The sequence below is a fragment of the Solenopsis invicta genome, chromosome 9 (assembly GCF_016802725.1).
Source record: "Solenopsis invicta isolate M01_SB chromosome 9, UNIL_Sinv_3.0, whole genome shotgun sequence".
Lineage (NCBI taxonomy): Eukaryota > Metazoa > Arthropoda > Insecta > Hymenoptera > Formicidae > Solenopsis > Solenopsis invicta.
In genome coordinates this window covers 5,346,740-5,364,421 of record NC_052672.1, presented here as the reverse complement: position 1 = coordinate 5,364,421, position 17,682 = coordinate 5,346,740, and positions in this window count along the sequence as shown.

Below are 17,682 nucleotides of genomic sequence, written 5' to 3'. Positions count from 1 at the left end.
TCTTGATTCGCGGGGTAAAATTAACGATAAACCGGCGCTAAAAATAACTTTTAAGTCATTCGTTAGCATATCGAGCATTATTTTATGAGTTACAATGAGTTTTTAGTTTGAACGAAGCTCATCGTAATAGACTTTACATCTGTAGGCGCCTGTTAGGTAGGGAAGCGAGTTTGAAAAAAAAATAGATTTAACGATACACGAGCGGAGCGAAACGCCGGGGAGAGATAAAGCCGACAGGTGGCGCGGCGATAGAGGACGGGAAGGCGTGCATGATTTTTGGAGCAGCAGTGGCTGAGACAAAGTAGAAATAAGTTTGTGACACACGTGCTTGCGCATAATTATTGTACGACTTTTCGAATCAGAGAAAGATGTCGGAGCTATTGTAATCAACAATGTCTATTGTTGAATAAAGTCAGCCATTCAAGTGTTAACAATCAGAGGCAAAGTAAAAGCATTTATTTAACACCTAAACCTCGGTATCTTTCCTGGTGACTACAGAAATTTCAGAAGTGGAATTCTGCTTGCGAGCCGGTTGCTGCGGGTAGTCATAAGTTGGTACGTGGACGCGTAGTGGCGTTACATGGATTTTAGAGAAAAGCAGTAAGATCGCGGCCAGGTCAAGAGTTCGAGAGTGGTCTTTGGGAGATGAGTGCGAGGTTCCGAGGCGACGACGGTCGAAGAAATTTGAACGGGCCAATCGGAGCGCGGCGCGCATGAGCGAGGTCGGTTGATGGTCGTTTGGCGGTCGACGATGTTTGGAGTGAGTCGCTTTGAGTGAGTGAGCTTATGGATCGTGAGTTGATAGAAAAACTGAGCATAAACAGGTTGAGGGTTATTGCCGCGCTGGAAAAGATTGACACAAAGGGATCGCGTGTGAACATTTTGGAGCGAGTGTTGAGCTATTTTTACGAAGTTGGGTGGCCCAAGGAGAACTATCTGATAAAGCTCGTCGGGGACGCGAGGAGTGTCGGGGGTTCGAGTGGAGCGGGATTGCTGCCGCCGGAGCGCGAATTGGAGCATCCTCGAGGTATGCTGTCGGAGCAGGGAGCGGCGGAAGCGGCGATTGCGGGCCTGCGAGGAAGTGTGTTGGACCGGATGGAGAATTCCTTAGCGGGAGCGCCCTAAGACATCCAGGCAATAATCCAGTCGATGGTCGAGGTATTGGTGGCAAGGCAGGGAGTAGCGGGCGAAATGAGAGGAGTGGTGCCGGAGCCGCGGTCGCCCAGGATGGGGAGCGTGTCGTCGGGCTGCACTGAGGCAAATTGGCAGCAGATTTGTTTTGCCACAAAGTTGATCCCGGTATTCGCAGGAAAGGAGGGAGAGAATGTTGTCAGATGGCTGGAGAGGATCACCGGAGTTGCCAGGCTACATCGGCTGGGAGACGAGTCGTTGGTGACGTTGGTGCCGGCAGCGATTTCGCAGTTGCACACGGAAAAAAATGACTTAGAAGTGGTAACTAAATATCAGTAGCTAATTCGATTTTTTCTATCAGTGCTAAAAATTGACTATTAAAGATAAAATATATTTGCTGCGAATTACAGTTTTATTAGCTAAAATAAAATGTGTGTTTTAACACGTGTAGCTAAAAAAGTGGCAGCTATTCCTCAATATCTTAGTCCCGGACTACAATTAATGTTGCAAGCCTTAAACCGTAAAAATTGACCATGGTCAATTATTCTCCTCATATTCAACTACAATTGGTCAATTTCTTACGGCTTAAGGCTTACTACACCTGTTGTAGACCGGGACTTAGGAGCGTGAAACTATATACGCATTTGCTAAACATTATTTGATTCTGGCAGCGAATATTTCTTGCTGTAACTGCTAATTTTAATAACTAATAAATTTAGCTCCGGCAGCAACGATATTAGCTGTCCCTATTTTAAAGACACATCTTAGTTGCTACAACTAAATTTTAGCTTTGTTGGCTAATCTTTTCTCTGCGTGCAGGGACGAGTGTTGGAATGGTATCATCAGCAGCCCCTGGAGACGATGGCGTCTTAGGATAATTTTAAATTCAAAATTAGACGTCACTTCGAGGTCAAGAAGTCGTACACAGCGACGCTGGCGCGCTTGGGGTAGCGGGTGTAGAGGATGCGGGCGGAAAACTTTGCAGACTATGCGGAGGAGAAGTTGACCATGATGTAATCACTAACGCTGACCGAGCGAGAAAAGATCGATTTGTTGGCTGACGGGGTTCGAGATTCGAGCCTGAGGAGCTTGGTCCTGAGCACGTAGACGAGTACGGTGCCGGATTTTATGGAGCACTACGTAGGAGAATTACGGAGGATCTGTGGTTTAGGCGTGCGGGAACGCCGCAGGAGGACCGGGGTGCTGCAAAAACGCGGGGTGCGACGGGCCCGGCGAAGCCATTCTGCAAGGTGTGTCGAAGGCCGAGACATTGGTCAAGATTCTGCAGAGAGAGAAAAGTGGTGTGTTTTCGCTGCGGAAAGGAGGAGCACATAAGTTCGAGGTGTACGATCGGGACAGCGGCGACGACGAGAACGATGGCGAGGTCGAGCCATATGGTGGAGCGAAGTGCGGGCAGCGAGGATTCGGCGACGGAGGAGCTGTACGTGAGTCAGACCGGTTGGAGCGGGGAGCGGACTGCGTGCGTCGGGATGCGGATGGGCGAGGCCGGAGCGGTGCTGCGAGCACTGGTGGACACGGAGAGCCCGGTGAGCCTCTGTTGCAGTATTCAGCGTTTGTTAGGCATTTAACGGATAAGAAATTGGTGGAAGTGGAAAGGGGTGTAGTTTTGCGCGGCGTTAATCAATCGGTCATTACAGTAAGGGGGAAGGTATTCGAAAGAATAGCGTTCGAGAATAGCGATAATAAGGCGGGATTCGTTGCGGAATTGTTTGTAGTTGACGACAAAACAATGAGGTTCGATTTGTTGTTGGACCGAAAATTCTTCGACGAATCGAAGCTTAAGCTTACGTACTTTGAAGGAAAATACTCGGTTGTCCCGGGGTCGGGGGGCGAGGTAAATGAGCTATTGCCGATATTTGCGATAGAGGCGTTGGAAAAGTCGAAGCGTGATATAATCCTGGAGGGGACAGACAAGTGCGTGCCGCAGGTTTACAAAGATAAACTGATAGAGGTATTTGATAGGGCGAACAGGTTGAAGGTTGCGCCGGTGGAGGATAATTATTGTGCAAGAATTCTTCTGAGGGATGAATCGTTATTCAGATATACGCCCAGACGTTTCTCTGTGTTAGAAAAAAGGCAACTTAAAGAAATCACGGATGATTTGTTGGAGCGCGGAATAATTAAGCCGAACGTCTCGCCTTATTGTTCTCGGGTCGTATTGGTGACTAAGCGAAGCGGTCAAAAGCGCATGTGCATAGATCTGCACGCTTTGAATCAGCGCATTTTCCCGCAAGTTTACCCGTTTCCGATCATTGAGGACCAACTGAGTTTGTTGCACGGCAAAAGTGTTTTTACAAAATTGGACATGAAGGAGGAATTTCATCAAATTGCGGTCTATCCGGAGTGTACCAAGTATTTCGCCTTTGCTACGCACAGCGGGCAATTTGAGTTTGTGAAACTGCCGTTTGGTTTCTCGGATGCGCCAGCGGAGTTCCAGAAACGTATAATTAGTGTCCTACAAGATTTAATTCGCGTGGGAAAAGTGTTGGTTTATATTGACGATTTGCTTATTGCGACAGTAACTATCGAGGAAAATCTTGAGATATTAGAGGAGGTGCTGATACTGCTGAAAAGACATAAGCTCGAGCTCAATTTGGCGAAATGTTCGTTTCTGCGGAAAGAGATAGAATATTTAGGATACTGGGTGTCTGAGGGGGGAATATCGTTTTGTCAAAGGCGTGGAAGCTAAATTATCCTCCACCGACGAATGTAAGGCAATTGCAGGGATTTTTAGGTTTGTGCAATTATTTCCGAAAATTCATTAGAGATTGTGCGTTAAAGACGAAAAACTTGCAAGGCTTACTAAAGAAAAAAGGTGAAATTCGAGTTCAGCGATGCGAGTATAAATGAATTCGAGGCTTTAAAAGTGGAATTGACGGCGCCGCCGGTGCTACGTATGTATAATCCGAAGGCGGAGACGGAGTTGCACACGGACGCGAGCAAAAACGGATATGAGGCGATTTTGCTGCAGAGGCAGGCTAATAATGTGCTCGGGCCGGTTGCATATTTTAGCAAGGCCACATCTGAATCGGAAAAAAAACTATCATAGCTTCGAACTAGAGACGCTTGCTATCGTAAAAGCGATTGATGGATTCCATATATATTTGCAGGGAATTAATTTTAAATTCGTGACCGACTGTAACTCATTAGTGACGGCCATGAAAAAAATAAACATTATCCACGTATTGCAAGGTGGAGTTTGGCCATGCAAAATTACCGTTTTGAATTAATTCATCGCGACTCAAATAAAATGGTGCACGTGGATTCGTTAAGCAGAAGTATGGACTCGATTAACATCATTAGCGTGGAGAATGAATTGTTGTACAAACAACTGATGAATCCCAAGCTAAAAAAAATTGCACAGGAACTAGAATTCAAGCAAAAAAAGTATTTTATTTTGACGGAAGAGCTACTCTTCCGCGTGTACCAAGAGAGGCAATTATTTGTAATATTGGAGAGCATGGTGAACAACATTATCCGAATTTACCATGATGAAGTGGAACATGTGGGTATTAACAAAACGATTCAGGGGAGTGGCGCATTATTGGTTCCTTTGCTTGAAAGTTAGAGTAAAACAGTATATTGATAACTGCGTTAAATGTTTGGAATATATGATTGCGTATATTTATTATATTATGTAATACAGGGTGTCCCAAAAAAATTGGGACACTTAAATATCTCGGAAAATATAAGTTTTACGGAAAAGTGTTTCAGACAAAAGTTATATGGTTTAAAAATATCTATTTACTAATTCTATCAGTTTGACTTTGGCTTGCGTAGCCAAGGTCAAATCAAGGTTCCATTGATTTTTTTAAATAAAACACCATATTTTTGATTCCAGAATCTAATAGCCAGTATCAAGAGCTTTCAAAAACCCTACGAGAAAGTTTATTTTCGTTGAGTACTTTTTGAGTTGAGACTTGAAAGCTACAATATACTGTAACTTTCAAGCGTCATAACTCGGAAAGTACTTAATGAAAATAAACTTATTTATTGTGTTTTAAAAAGTTCTCAAAATCGACTACAAAAAAATGCAATAAAAAATATAGAATGTTGGGGAAGTACCGATACCCTTTAATTATAAAATTACCGATACTCTAACATTATATCTTTTATTGCATTTTTTTGTAGTCGATTTCAAGAACTTTTCAAAACACTATAAATAAGTTTATTTTTGTTAAGTACTTTCCAAGTTATGACGCTTGAAAGTTACAGTACACTGTAGCTTTCAAGCCTCACAACTAGGAAAGTACTCAACAAAAATAAACTTTTTTTATGATTTTGAAAAGCTTTTGACACCAGCTATTAGATTCTGGAATCAAAAATAGAGTGTTCCATTTAAGAAAGTCAATATAACCTTGACCCAACCTTGGCTACGCAATCCAAGATCAAACTGATAGAATCAGTAAATAGATATTTTTAAACGATATAACTTTTATCTGAAACACTTTTCTGTAAAACTTATATTTCCCGAGATATTTAGGTGTCCCGACCTTTTTGGGACACCCTGTATATCTGCACTTCCCGTTTCTTTTATATGCATATATATATTTTTCATCTATTTATTTTTATTTATATTTATGTTTTTAAAGAAATAAATAGAAAAATTATATGGTTAACAAGTAGTTGTTCATCGTGCATTAATAGTAATTGATCTCTAAGATCTACATCATTTTGTTTTCTTGTTTTAGAAGTGCTTGGAGTACTTTCAATATGAGTACTTAAATTCCTTGATATTAGTAACAAACATAATTTCTTTTTTTCTTGTATTATATGTAGAAGCTATAAATTGCGTTTTTATAACATTTTATTTTTAGACCTAATTATATAAAATAAAAAAATGTATACTTACATTTCTGCTCTTTTATAACATTTTTTTGCAAATTTTTTTTTAGGTATTTTAAGATTAAATGATGAATCGGATGACATATACTCAAACAATGTGTCCAAAAGGAAAAAAATACATTTGAAATGTAACTATATATGTATGTATGTATATATATATATATATATATATATATATATATATACACGTGTGTGTGTGTGTAATTTGTTGTTTGTATTTATTGATATAGTTTGTTGTATATTTTTGTTTTTTGTTATTATTAATTTTATTAAAAAATACTAATAAATAAAATTAATTCATTATTATTGTCCGGCTTTTGACGTGAATTTTCTCCTATAATTGGCACTTGGAAAAGTTTATGAATCACTGTTTAATGATATTCTTTAGCATATTTTTTTGCCTGATTTGCAGGATTTAATCCATCGATATCTGAATGCAAATACTTCTTCTATTTTTTGTAATTGATCATCTGTAGTCTGAAAATTTTCTGTAGATAGTATTTGATTATTAATAATTATATTATTTTATATTTTATATCTGCGTTGTGCACTCATTATCTTTGTTTAATTTTTGTTGTGTTTAAAATTAATTTGTAAAAAAATAAGGTAAATTATAATATTAAAAAAAAATTATAAATTAATTAATTAATAAAAGTACAATACTAATGTAATAAAAAATAATAAACTAATAATATAAATTATTATATATACATATATATACATATATATATATATATATATTTTTTTTTTTATGAGTAAAAACATAATTCTAAAATGGAACATACGAGTACATGAGAAAAAAAGAAAACATAACAAAATAATAACAATAAATACAGTTAGGATATTAAACTACATAAAATTCAATTAGTATTAATAACTAATTAGTGATTCAGCTTAAGTTATTTGTAATTGCATTAAATCTAATCTTACTATATAAAATATGTTTAACAATAGTTAATAAAGATATACAAAAGGCAATAATAACAATAATTAAATTTTGCGTGCAATACGTCACCAATTGATCCCATTTCTTTTTCTGAAATTGAAATTTAAACAAAATTTTTTTACTTTGCAATATACATAGAATAATCTGTAATTTTTTTATCTTAAAAATATGTGTTAATTCTTAAAAAAATATCGAACTTAGGAAACGAGGTTTTCATAACGTTTATGTCGACGGGCAGACAAGTTGCAGACACATCATTGCCATTCCGAGAGATTCAACTCCTCTCTCTCGTTTTCGATCGTGAGGTATCTCCACAAGAGGACGAATTATACAATGAGACGAAGACAAAACGGGACAAGACAGAGGCCTAAATCTCGTCTATCGCCGAAAAATGAAAGTTAAGTATCGAAGTTTCCGTGACACACCAAGAGAAGCTCTTACTTCTTGGGAACAGCTTTAATCGTCGCGTTAATGGCGCGATGCGAAACGGCTTTAAATCTGCAAGGATGAAAATCAGTCTGCCTTGTAATTAGAGGCTCTCACGCCGCCCGTTTCGAGAGTCCGAGCGGTTCTACGTGCACATTATATCTTCTCCATTCTCGCTCCCTCCGTCTTTGTCTTTTTTAATTTCCCTCCCTTTCTTTTCTCGAGGTGGTTGCGCGACGCAGCGCGGCGGGGCAACTCGCGCTCTGACCTGAGCGCTAATTAACGAATTATCATTCGACAGCAGCGAACGGCGGCGGCGCGACTTTATTTGGTCGCACCAGGTGTTACGAACGGCACGCTGGCGTTGATTTAGCAATTTCTAGGCGCCACGAATCGCCAAGTAATCGCTCGTCGCCCCCGGCAAATTCCATTATCGGCATACCGAAAGGCTGAGTATTCGCGAAGGCCGCCGTAACGACGGATAAAGTGAAAAGAGATACACAGCCTCCGCTGTCGCCGCCGTTGTCGTCGATGTCTTTCGTTTTCCTGCCAAATTCGACGCGGTGCGAATTGAAAGCGTGAGAAATCTGAACCGTGTATCTTGCACCTTACATTATTCTCCTCATCTCTAATAAAAATGTTTTTATAATTTTTATACGAATTGCAATACTTTTTATAAATATACTGAAAAAATATACGTCTTTTCTCAGAATTTTTTATATATTATGTAAATTCTAAAATATTCTAAAAAAAATCTAAGAAATTTTTTAGAAAATTATAAAGTTATACCAAAATTTTAAGAAATTCTGGAATTTATATAAAAATTATGAAAAATCAATTAAAATTAAAAAGGTAGAAAAAATTAAAAAAAAAAAAAAACGTTTTTAAAGTTATACATTTTTCAGAATTTTTCAGAATTTCCTTATAACTTTAAAACTTTAAAAAAATTCTCATATTTTTAATACGAATCTTAAAACATTTTATAATTCATGTATAAAAAAATTTTGAAAAAAGATATATATTTTCTCATGATTTCTGAAAAGTGTACCACACATACACAATTCGAGAGATTCAAAAAATTTTCATCAAAATTTTACATCAATTCAAACATTACGAAAAAGTTTCTGCGTCGATGATTAATAATCATTTTCACGCAAATTTGATAGATTGTCATACTTTTAATGTGCGAAAAATAAAGCTTGTGCATTTCATGCAAGACGCTATCGTTTACAAAATTATAGATAATTTTAATGAGACGCAAATAATCCAAGATAATTTTGTTTCCATCCATGACGGAAGATTAAAGTCTACTATATATACGCGATTAATTTCTGAATTTCTTGAATATGCAGGCGCGTGGGCATCTCAAGGTGAAGCCGCGTGATTTTAAGCGCGATTATATCACGTTTCATTCAATTGCAAAACGCACGATTATAGCGAGCGCACTGTTATTATCTATTAAAATGGCAGTATCTCTTGCTGTCTATCGGCCGATTACGTAGTCCCTCGGTGACACAATCGCATTAATGTACAACTGCGGTCTCTCCGTTCATTCTACTGATCACTGCTGATATTTCGGTGGATATGCCGCGAAATGAAACGAAGCTATCGCTGCAGCTTCGCAGGAAGGTGATTCGTGGGCGTGAAGCCTCGATGTTTTTAACCCTTTGTACACCAATGATTTTTCCAATTCTTTATTATATAAGACGTTTGTGTTTGGATTTATTTTTCATTACTTTTAAAAGTACGTAAAATTGAAAGTTATTAAAAATTTAAAATATTATTAATATTTAAATTATACCTATTAATTTTAATAAAGTCTGTATTATTTTTGTAATTGAATATCATTATAAATATTACATTAGAGCATGAAAAGCTAGTAAGGTTAATACACTTTATTTCTTTTATTTGGTTTTTAATCATTATTCCTTAAAATTAATTTTAATAATATTTGGTATTTAAAATATTACAATTATTAAATAATTCTTATATTGTAGCATCAACTTACATACATATATTTTAACATCTTTAGGAAGTGTTTGTAAAATAAAGTATATGTAGCATATTAAAAAAATTATATGTAAATGTTATAACCAGGGCTGTGCTGTAAATTTCAAGATTATGGCCCGTATTCAGAACGTGCTTATAAAGATTTTATCTTTATCGTTCACTAGACGTAAAATAAGAATGGTATAAAAATGCACTAACGTCTTTATAAGCACAACGTTCTGAATACAGCTCTAGGTTTACGCATTGTTTATATTATATTTGCACAATGACTTTAGTGTATTGATAAAATAAAAATATAATATTAAAGATTAAAAAATAGAATATAATATTCAGTATTATTAATAAAATTTGAATCTTCTAAAATCCATGGATCATTGTTTACATGACACGTAAAATATAATTTACATACTTCATATAATTGTATACATGTAATATTTATTTATATTTTATAATTAATATTTATATTATATGAAGTTATTTATATTGTATGTACATGTAAATCTTGTTTTAACCTTTACGTCAATTCAAAGTTTTATGTACTAATCAAGAATCGATTAATTTTCGCAAAACAAACCAAGTGTCTCGCATGGTCCTCCAAAAGCTAAGACATTTTCCAGATCTCCAGAATCGCAGAAAACTCCTTAAAGGTGAATCATCGTCGGCAGCTGTGTCGCTACTAATGTACGCCTATTTATAGCATAAACGACAACATTCTCGGAAAAAGTGTTCTATTCGCCATATCGGTAGGTAAACGCGAAAGATACCAGGGCCACTCTCTCCCCTCCGCGTCGTCATGGTGTATCGCGATTTTAATCGCGATTGATCAACGAACACGCCGCGCGCAGCGCATCTCCCGCAGACGGAGATTTTCCACGGAATCTCTACTTCAGATTCGCATCGCTATTCCACCCTTCGGTTGTCCCGCGAGAGGAGGCGTTGAATTATTTATAATAACGCCAGTAGGAACAACCGGCGGCATTAATGCGCGAAATGGATTCCTTGCCCCGGGTGCGTTGACCACGCATGTAACGCTAGGATGTCCCAGGACGCCTTGCTCCGTGCGTTATTTACGGCAAAATGCAAATTTAGCGCGTAATTTATCCTTGTCGTGAGAGAAAACGCTTTCCTTATCTTTAATCCAAGTAACTTTAAGTGGCACGCGGCACACAATAGTGTGTGTGTGTGTATAAATAAAAGTGGCAAAATTGATAGAACAAGAATTGAAAAATAAGCGACACGAAATACAAATGTAGAGTTGCCATCCGCGTTCTGTTTTTAGAGCATCAAGAGATGTTCGATGAAATTTTCCGAAGGCATCCGAAATAATTAATGTAATGTCAATTAATATTACAATGTGATTTTTTAACTGATTTATGATACAATTGCAAAATAAAAACTAGTAATTAAAATATTTTTTGTTAATGATTTTTTCATGTATTTTACATTTATGTATTTATTTTATTGATATTTTAAAATATCAATGTGAACATGTAGATACATTGTAAATTTATAATAACTAGACTAAACAAGCGCGCGCTATAGGACTTTTATGTCTATTTCCACCGACGCAGATCAACTTTTGATTTCACAATCAGTTTAACTTACTCTTCATCTTTCTTTAGTTCTAAAAATTAGAAAAAGATAAACATTAAGTTAAACTGAGATCAAAGTTAATCTATATTGGTAAAAACATTAATGTTACATAATTGTACATTAATGTTACATAATTTTACACAAATTAAAAAGTTAATATTACCCCCTCAATACACAAAGTCAAAATACACGATTTCCACGATGACAGCTCACAAAGTTAGCGCAGCGAAAGTATCAATCGGCATCGCGGAAAAGCGACAATAATAATTTTGATATATTCGATATATTCTTTACATACCTTTTTTTCAGGAAGGATAGAGGAAGGATAAGAGGTTTGAAAGTTGCTGCCGGCATTCCCAGTAAACGAAAATGAATTTAAATGGATTATAAATTTGTTAGTTTATTTTAATTCATATGAATATATTTTAAATCTATTTCTTTCAATCAAAAAAATATTTCGCGAGTCATAAATCTACACAGTGAGAAAAAATTATAGTGGCGGCAGCTATAAGGGGACAACCATACCAATTTAGTTAATAGAATTATAATTTATAGTTAAGCAAACTATATTATAGTTTCTGTAACTAAGTTAGTGATTAAGAAAACTAATAAAAAATAGTTATAATTAAATAGTATATTGCCACTATTTTTTAACAGTTTTCTTAATTACTAACTTAGCTGGAGTAACTATAATATAGTTTGCTTAACTATAAATTATAATTCTATTAACTAAATTGGTATGGTTGTCTCCTTATAGTTGCCGCCACTACAATTTTTTCTCTCAGTGTATTTGTTAATTTGTGACACATTACGAAATTATTCGTATTCTAACAACGCACAAGTATTTTCTTGTGAATTATGAAATAATAAATATGAAATTATTTTCTAAAACATTAAAACAGTATTTTCAGCAGATATGGATTAATTTAACGTATAAATAAGTACTAATGTATTTGGATATCATTTTCCAAATTATTGTAAGAAAACGTAATGTCAAAAATTACTATTTAATTATCTGCCAGCATCTTGTAAATAAAAATGTAGTACAAGTATACAAATTATGTAAAATGCACAAAATATTAATCAATTTCGGCATGTTATTATAAATAAAATATATTAATATATATTTTATTCATTTATCCAAGCATTTATTTATTTTAATAGAGAAAATAACGTAATCAGCCGTTCACGAAGTAAGCGCTGAATGAGAATCAATCAGCATATCGTTGAAAAAGTCGACATATACATATTAGAATTTGTGAAGAAAAATCACGTACTATTCCTGTATATAAATAAAAAATTATTTAATTTTACCACGTTCAATTCCTTTCTATCCATATGCATAAATCAAAAATTTGGATTCAATTTTAAAATAAATTAAAATGAATAAAAAAATTTTCAATTTATTTTAATCCATCCATTTGTTGAGTTAGAGATTATATCATTTCGTATTTCGAATTAATTTATTTTATATATATATATATATATATATATATATATATAGAGAGAGAGAGAGAGAGAGAGAGAGGAAGGGAGAGAGAAAAGAATTCGAAAAATACATTCCCATATAATAAAATATTACTTATTAGATAATCCATATTGTAATTGTGTAACCCGTATGGACAGAAATATTGAGAACTATTCATACGTCTAATAGTTACTATTTAATTTCTAAAGTAACTTGAATAATAACTATAGACAACTACGTGTGTGAATAATAATGTCTCATAATACCGCACATGACATTTCAATAGTTCCTTTCAATACGAGTGTTATTTATTATTATACCGAATACGCCCATTAATTAACTTAATCTGACTTGTTAGTGACATATGTTGTGCATCTAAATACAATTGTCAAAAAGAATTTATATTATTAAAATTTCAAAAATTGTTTTTTAAATGTTTGCTAGGCGTCAAATTACAACAATTCGGCATTTCCAATTTTTTGCATTTTCATGCTTTAGAAATTAAATTTTGTGTCGTGGCTATTTACAACTTTTTACTGCGACATAATTAATCAAAATTGGAACTGTTATTTCGCTGCTCTTGTTAGAGGATATTTATATGATATCTGTGTGGTCTTTAGGTATAGATATTTTTAATTGTTTTTTTTTATTACAATCTAGCGATAAGTTTCGTCGTTCATTTGGGTTTTTAAATATAGTAGGTACACACAATGTGCATAGATATAAAACAATCAGTTCAATAATTATTGATTGACTATTTGCTTTTGGTATCAATGTACGTCAATGTACCGTGTGTCATTATAAAAAATTATTGAAAAGAAATTATAATAATCACCAAATTATTTATTAGAAGAAGTGTGTGTATATATTATGATAGTGTGTGATTTATACTTATGGAACACAAAGAGCATGCATTAAAAAAAATTGTGTACTTAAAATGTTGGAAAACAAATACTTTATTTTTTATTAACAACGAAACATGTAAGTATTTGTTGAAATGGAAATCGTTTTTCGAAGATATATTCTTTATTTTAAAAATGTTAATTATAATGTAATTTTAACTAAAATATCGCATTTCTTTATTTCTGATTGTAATATTTGTATAACAAAAAGTATACGTATATATTGCACCAATTTATGTTATATTTAATCCCGCACTGAGAAAAAGAAGTTATTGACTTGACTAAATTTTTCAACTCAAATAAATTTTTTTAGTTCAACTGTTAATGTATTTGATTTACACATATAAAATACTTAAACTTCAATTTAAGCATTTATAAATTTAATTTATATATTTAATATATATTTAATATATATATTTAATAAATATATATTTTACTAAATACATATTTAATTTAAATACGTATAAATGCTTGAACTGAAGAAATTCAATCAAATTGAAAAATTTAATCAAGTTAACAACTTTCTTTTTTTTTAGTGTAGACAACAATATTTTGGAAGATAAAAGATAAGAAAATAAAATGAGGTATTTGTTATTTAATAATGAATAGTACTAATTTCTTTATACTATCAATATTATCAATTGTATTTATTTATTTATATTGTTTATTAATTATTTATTTTTTTCTTTCATTTTTATTTTATTTTATATACGTGATTATTTTATTTATATTCTTTTTTTACTTTTTTATATAACAAATGCATATAATGCTATTTATGTAATTCCAGAATTATATATTAAATTTTAATCTATTCTAATCTATCCATTTTAAGGCAATACATTTATGAAATATAATATATGTAATGATTTATCGTAATTTAATATAAATATTTTTTCATTATATTTGAAGTAATTGTCACAGATCGATTACTTAAGTTATAAAAGTTTATTCATCACTCACCGACCGATGCGCAACAGCGGAGTTATTCTGCAACGTCGCTTCGATGATTCTGTAACAAACAAATGTAAAATCCAAATTAAAACAGAACAGAAAAAGCATTCAATATTTAAAAAGATATTTATTACATATGTTTTTTATATATGCCTTAAGTGAATCATTTGAATAATCATATAATCTTTAGAATACTTTATCTACAAGCTTTTACAGGATTTAATAATTAAAAAAAATTTCTTTTCCTAATTTTTATTTTTTGAACTGTCAATTAAAAAATTAGCAATGCTTCCGCGCGTAAGATATAATATATAAATAAATAAAGATTATATTTACCGCATGTTGCTCCGCCGGCGCCCAATGCCTCACAATAGGCCTCCTCCTCCTCTCAGATTGTCCGGATTTTCAGCATCAAAGGCACAATATTTTTTCTCGATATAACACTCGCGAAAGCAGATCGTGACGATACTACGCACTACACTCTCAAAATCGAAGCTAAAAGATGCAATAACGCGAGGTTTTATTAACGAAAATATCCAATAAATACTGCAATAAATATTTAATAAAGATACTATTTTTATTAGGGACGATACGCGTAAGCAGATTTAACAAATGATATGAGAGTTCGTAATGATACGAGAATTCGATGCGACGCAAGTAAATCTCGCTAACAGTATAAAATCGTTGAATTGAGACCGCATTAGCTGAGGCGCACGCTCCTAACTGGCGAACAGGCTGTTGACCGCGGCGTAAGGTCAACGTTCGACAAGGCCACGCCGCGACGTACTACGCGCCACGTGACTGCCGTGCGACGTCTAGTCTAGTTCGCCAGACGGGCCAGACGCTTCCCCCATTACCCCCACTACTCGCGCTCGGCGCGCGGCGGCTCGACCATCTCCGCCGCCGTTCGGCAATCGTCGTCGAGCTGCCGCTGCTCCGGCCGGCGTCGCAGATCGCAGACCCACTGCTACCAACGTTATCGTCGCCATTTTGCGTAATACTGCGCCATATTGTTTATACTGTTTCGTCGTTTGTCGGACGTTACAACAAAGCGTTTCTGTGCTTCTCGCGTGTTCCAAACCCTGAATTGTATACAAATACGAGAGTGTCGATGCGATTGCGAACGAGTATTCTGATACGCAGTGAATCGCAGTGTCGCACGTAGATGTGATCGCGAGTATCGTGTGTGCTTGTTGCATAGTTACGTGAAGTTTGCGCGCGCAAACGTGTCGCTGGATTAGGATGCTTCATCCACGCAGTAAAATATCGCGAATGTCAAGTGAAGCGTTACTAGTCGTTGTGCGATCATATTGAGTATAAGATTTGCAATCGAGAATGAGTTTGTCTCGTTGCTATTTACGCGTGCATCCATTCAAACGACTCTCGTCGCTGTCTCGGGTGACGTGACGCATTGGCCGCTCGTTTCTCTTTCTCAAGCTTAGTGCCTGTTGATACTCTCGCGTGCGTTTTGTCTTCTATTCGTGTTCGCGTTCGTGTGTAATGTATTTATCAATGTAATATCGAGTATGTCGAATCGGGCGATCGTGTATACGGTTGTGTGTACGATTCGAGAACAACAGAGCGAGCTCTCAGCAGACGACATCGACATCCGTACAGCAACTGGGTAAATATTTTATTAATTGTTGTATTTCTGCGTTTTTGTAGATGTATTTTTATAATTATTTAAGTGTAAACCCCTCTTTAGACAGTCTATAATTTGTGACAGAGTTTGAAACAGAATTCTATTTATAATTTTATATAGAAAACATTTGAACAAACAAATAACTTGCACCTGGAATCAAGATATGGTTCTGTAGAATGTGTAGATGATCAAATATGGCAGGCTACGTTCCGATATACACTGCCAATATTGAAAATGTATAGTTCAAGTCACATATACTATAGATTTTTAGTACTGCTAGTGAATTTCGGTACGCAGTCGCAGTAAATTATGTCATATACAATTCACGAGTATTCATACACTGTATTTATACATTTCATGAAACATGCACAGTGTATAAATATTCATGAATTGTAAATGACATAATCTACTGTGAGTGCGTACCAAAATTTACTGTCAGTATTGAAAATTTATAGTATAAGTGACATGAACTTTAGATTTTCAGTACTGGCAGTGTATATTGGAACGCAGTCTATCATATTTGATCATCCACATTTGATCTAAACTAAAATGTTGCTTAACCCTTTTGTGCCTGACTTTACTAGGAATAATTAGTACCTAATTCATGTCTTAGTAGGGATTTTTAGGTTCGCTGATATCTATAATCAAACTTTCAAAATGCAGAATGACATCCAATATAGCAGATCAAAATATTACGTAAGTTCAATAAAATTTAATGTTATCTGTCATATGGAATTTTGAAAGTTTTATTACAGATGCATAATCAGACCAGAACACCTTTGAAGCAAGCCTGACAAACTGTGACTCGTAGGCTGTTCTTCTTCAGAAATATGTTCAGATTCTTTGTGGAGTATTCCTTAGGTGCCATTTTATCATTATTATACTAAATGTTAGACAAGGATAAAACAATATCTGGAGGACACTCAGGAAAGAATCTGAACTTACAAGCCACAGTTTATCAGGCCTGCTTTGGAGTATAAGTTTCTTAAATTTGAAAAAATTTTACATTTGTCATATTAGATCCACCATTTTGAAAGTAAATAATGATTTTTTTTTTAAATAAATAGTCTTTACATTGATCTTCAAAATGAGCTTAAAAAGAACTTACTATCTCAATTTTTGTGGAAGAGACATGCATTTTTTATTTTAAACCTATTTTATGAATTTTTGACAAAGTATGCAGTTCAAGAAGAAAAACTCCTAAGAATGTTGGTTTTTTTGTCAAGAGTTTTATTTATGTTTTAAATTAATCCAGGAAGTAGTTACTATCTTCATTTTTGTGAAAGATATAAATTTTTGAAGATTTGCCACCTACTTATATGTACCACCAGGTACGAAAAAGTTAAGGATGTATCTTAAATGAGTTATATCTCAAAACATTACTAAAAATATAAACATTTTATAAAATATTCTTGTATTATACATTTGAGAATGTGTGTAAAATTTGAGCACAATTTACTGGTTTCAAAGTTATTTAATTTTTTGTTCACTCTTGTGTCTTATGTAAAATCACGTTTAAAATCATAAATTCTATTTGCATAAATATATTTATTATATTTTCAGAATTTGGAAGGAGAATGCAGTAACAGCAGCATCAGCAACAATACTCTGTGAGTGAATTAATTTGATACTTAATTACAATTAACTGACTAACTTAAAGTGAAATATCAGAGTGTCCATTACCTGGAAAAACCTGAAAATCAGAGATTTGTGATTGTGCCCCCTAGAATCAGGGATTTTCCTAGAA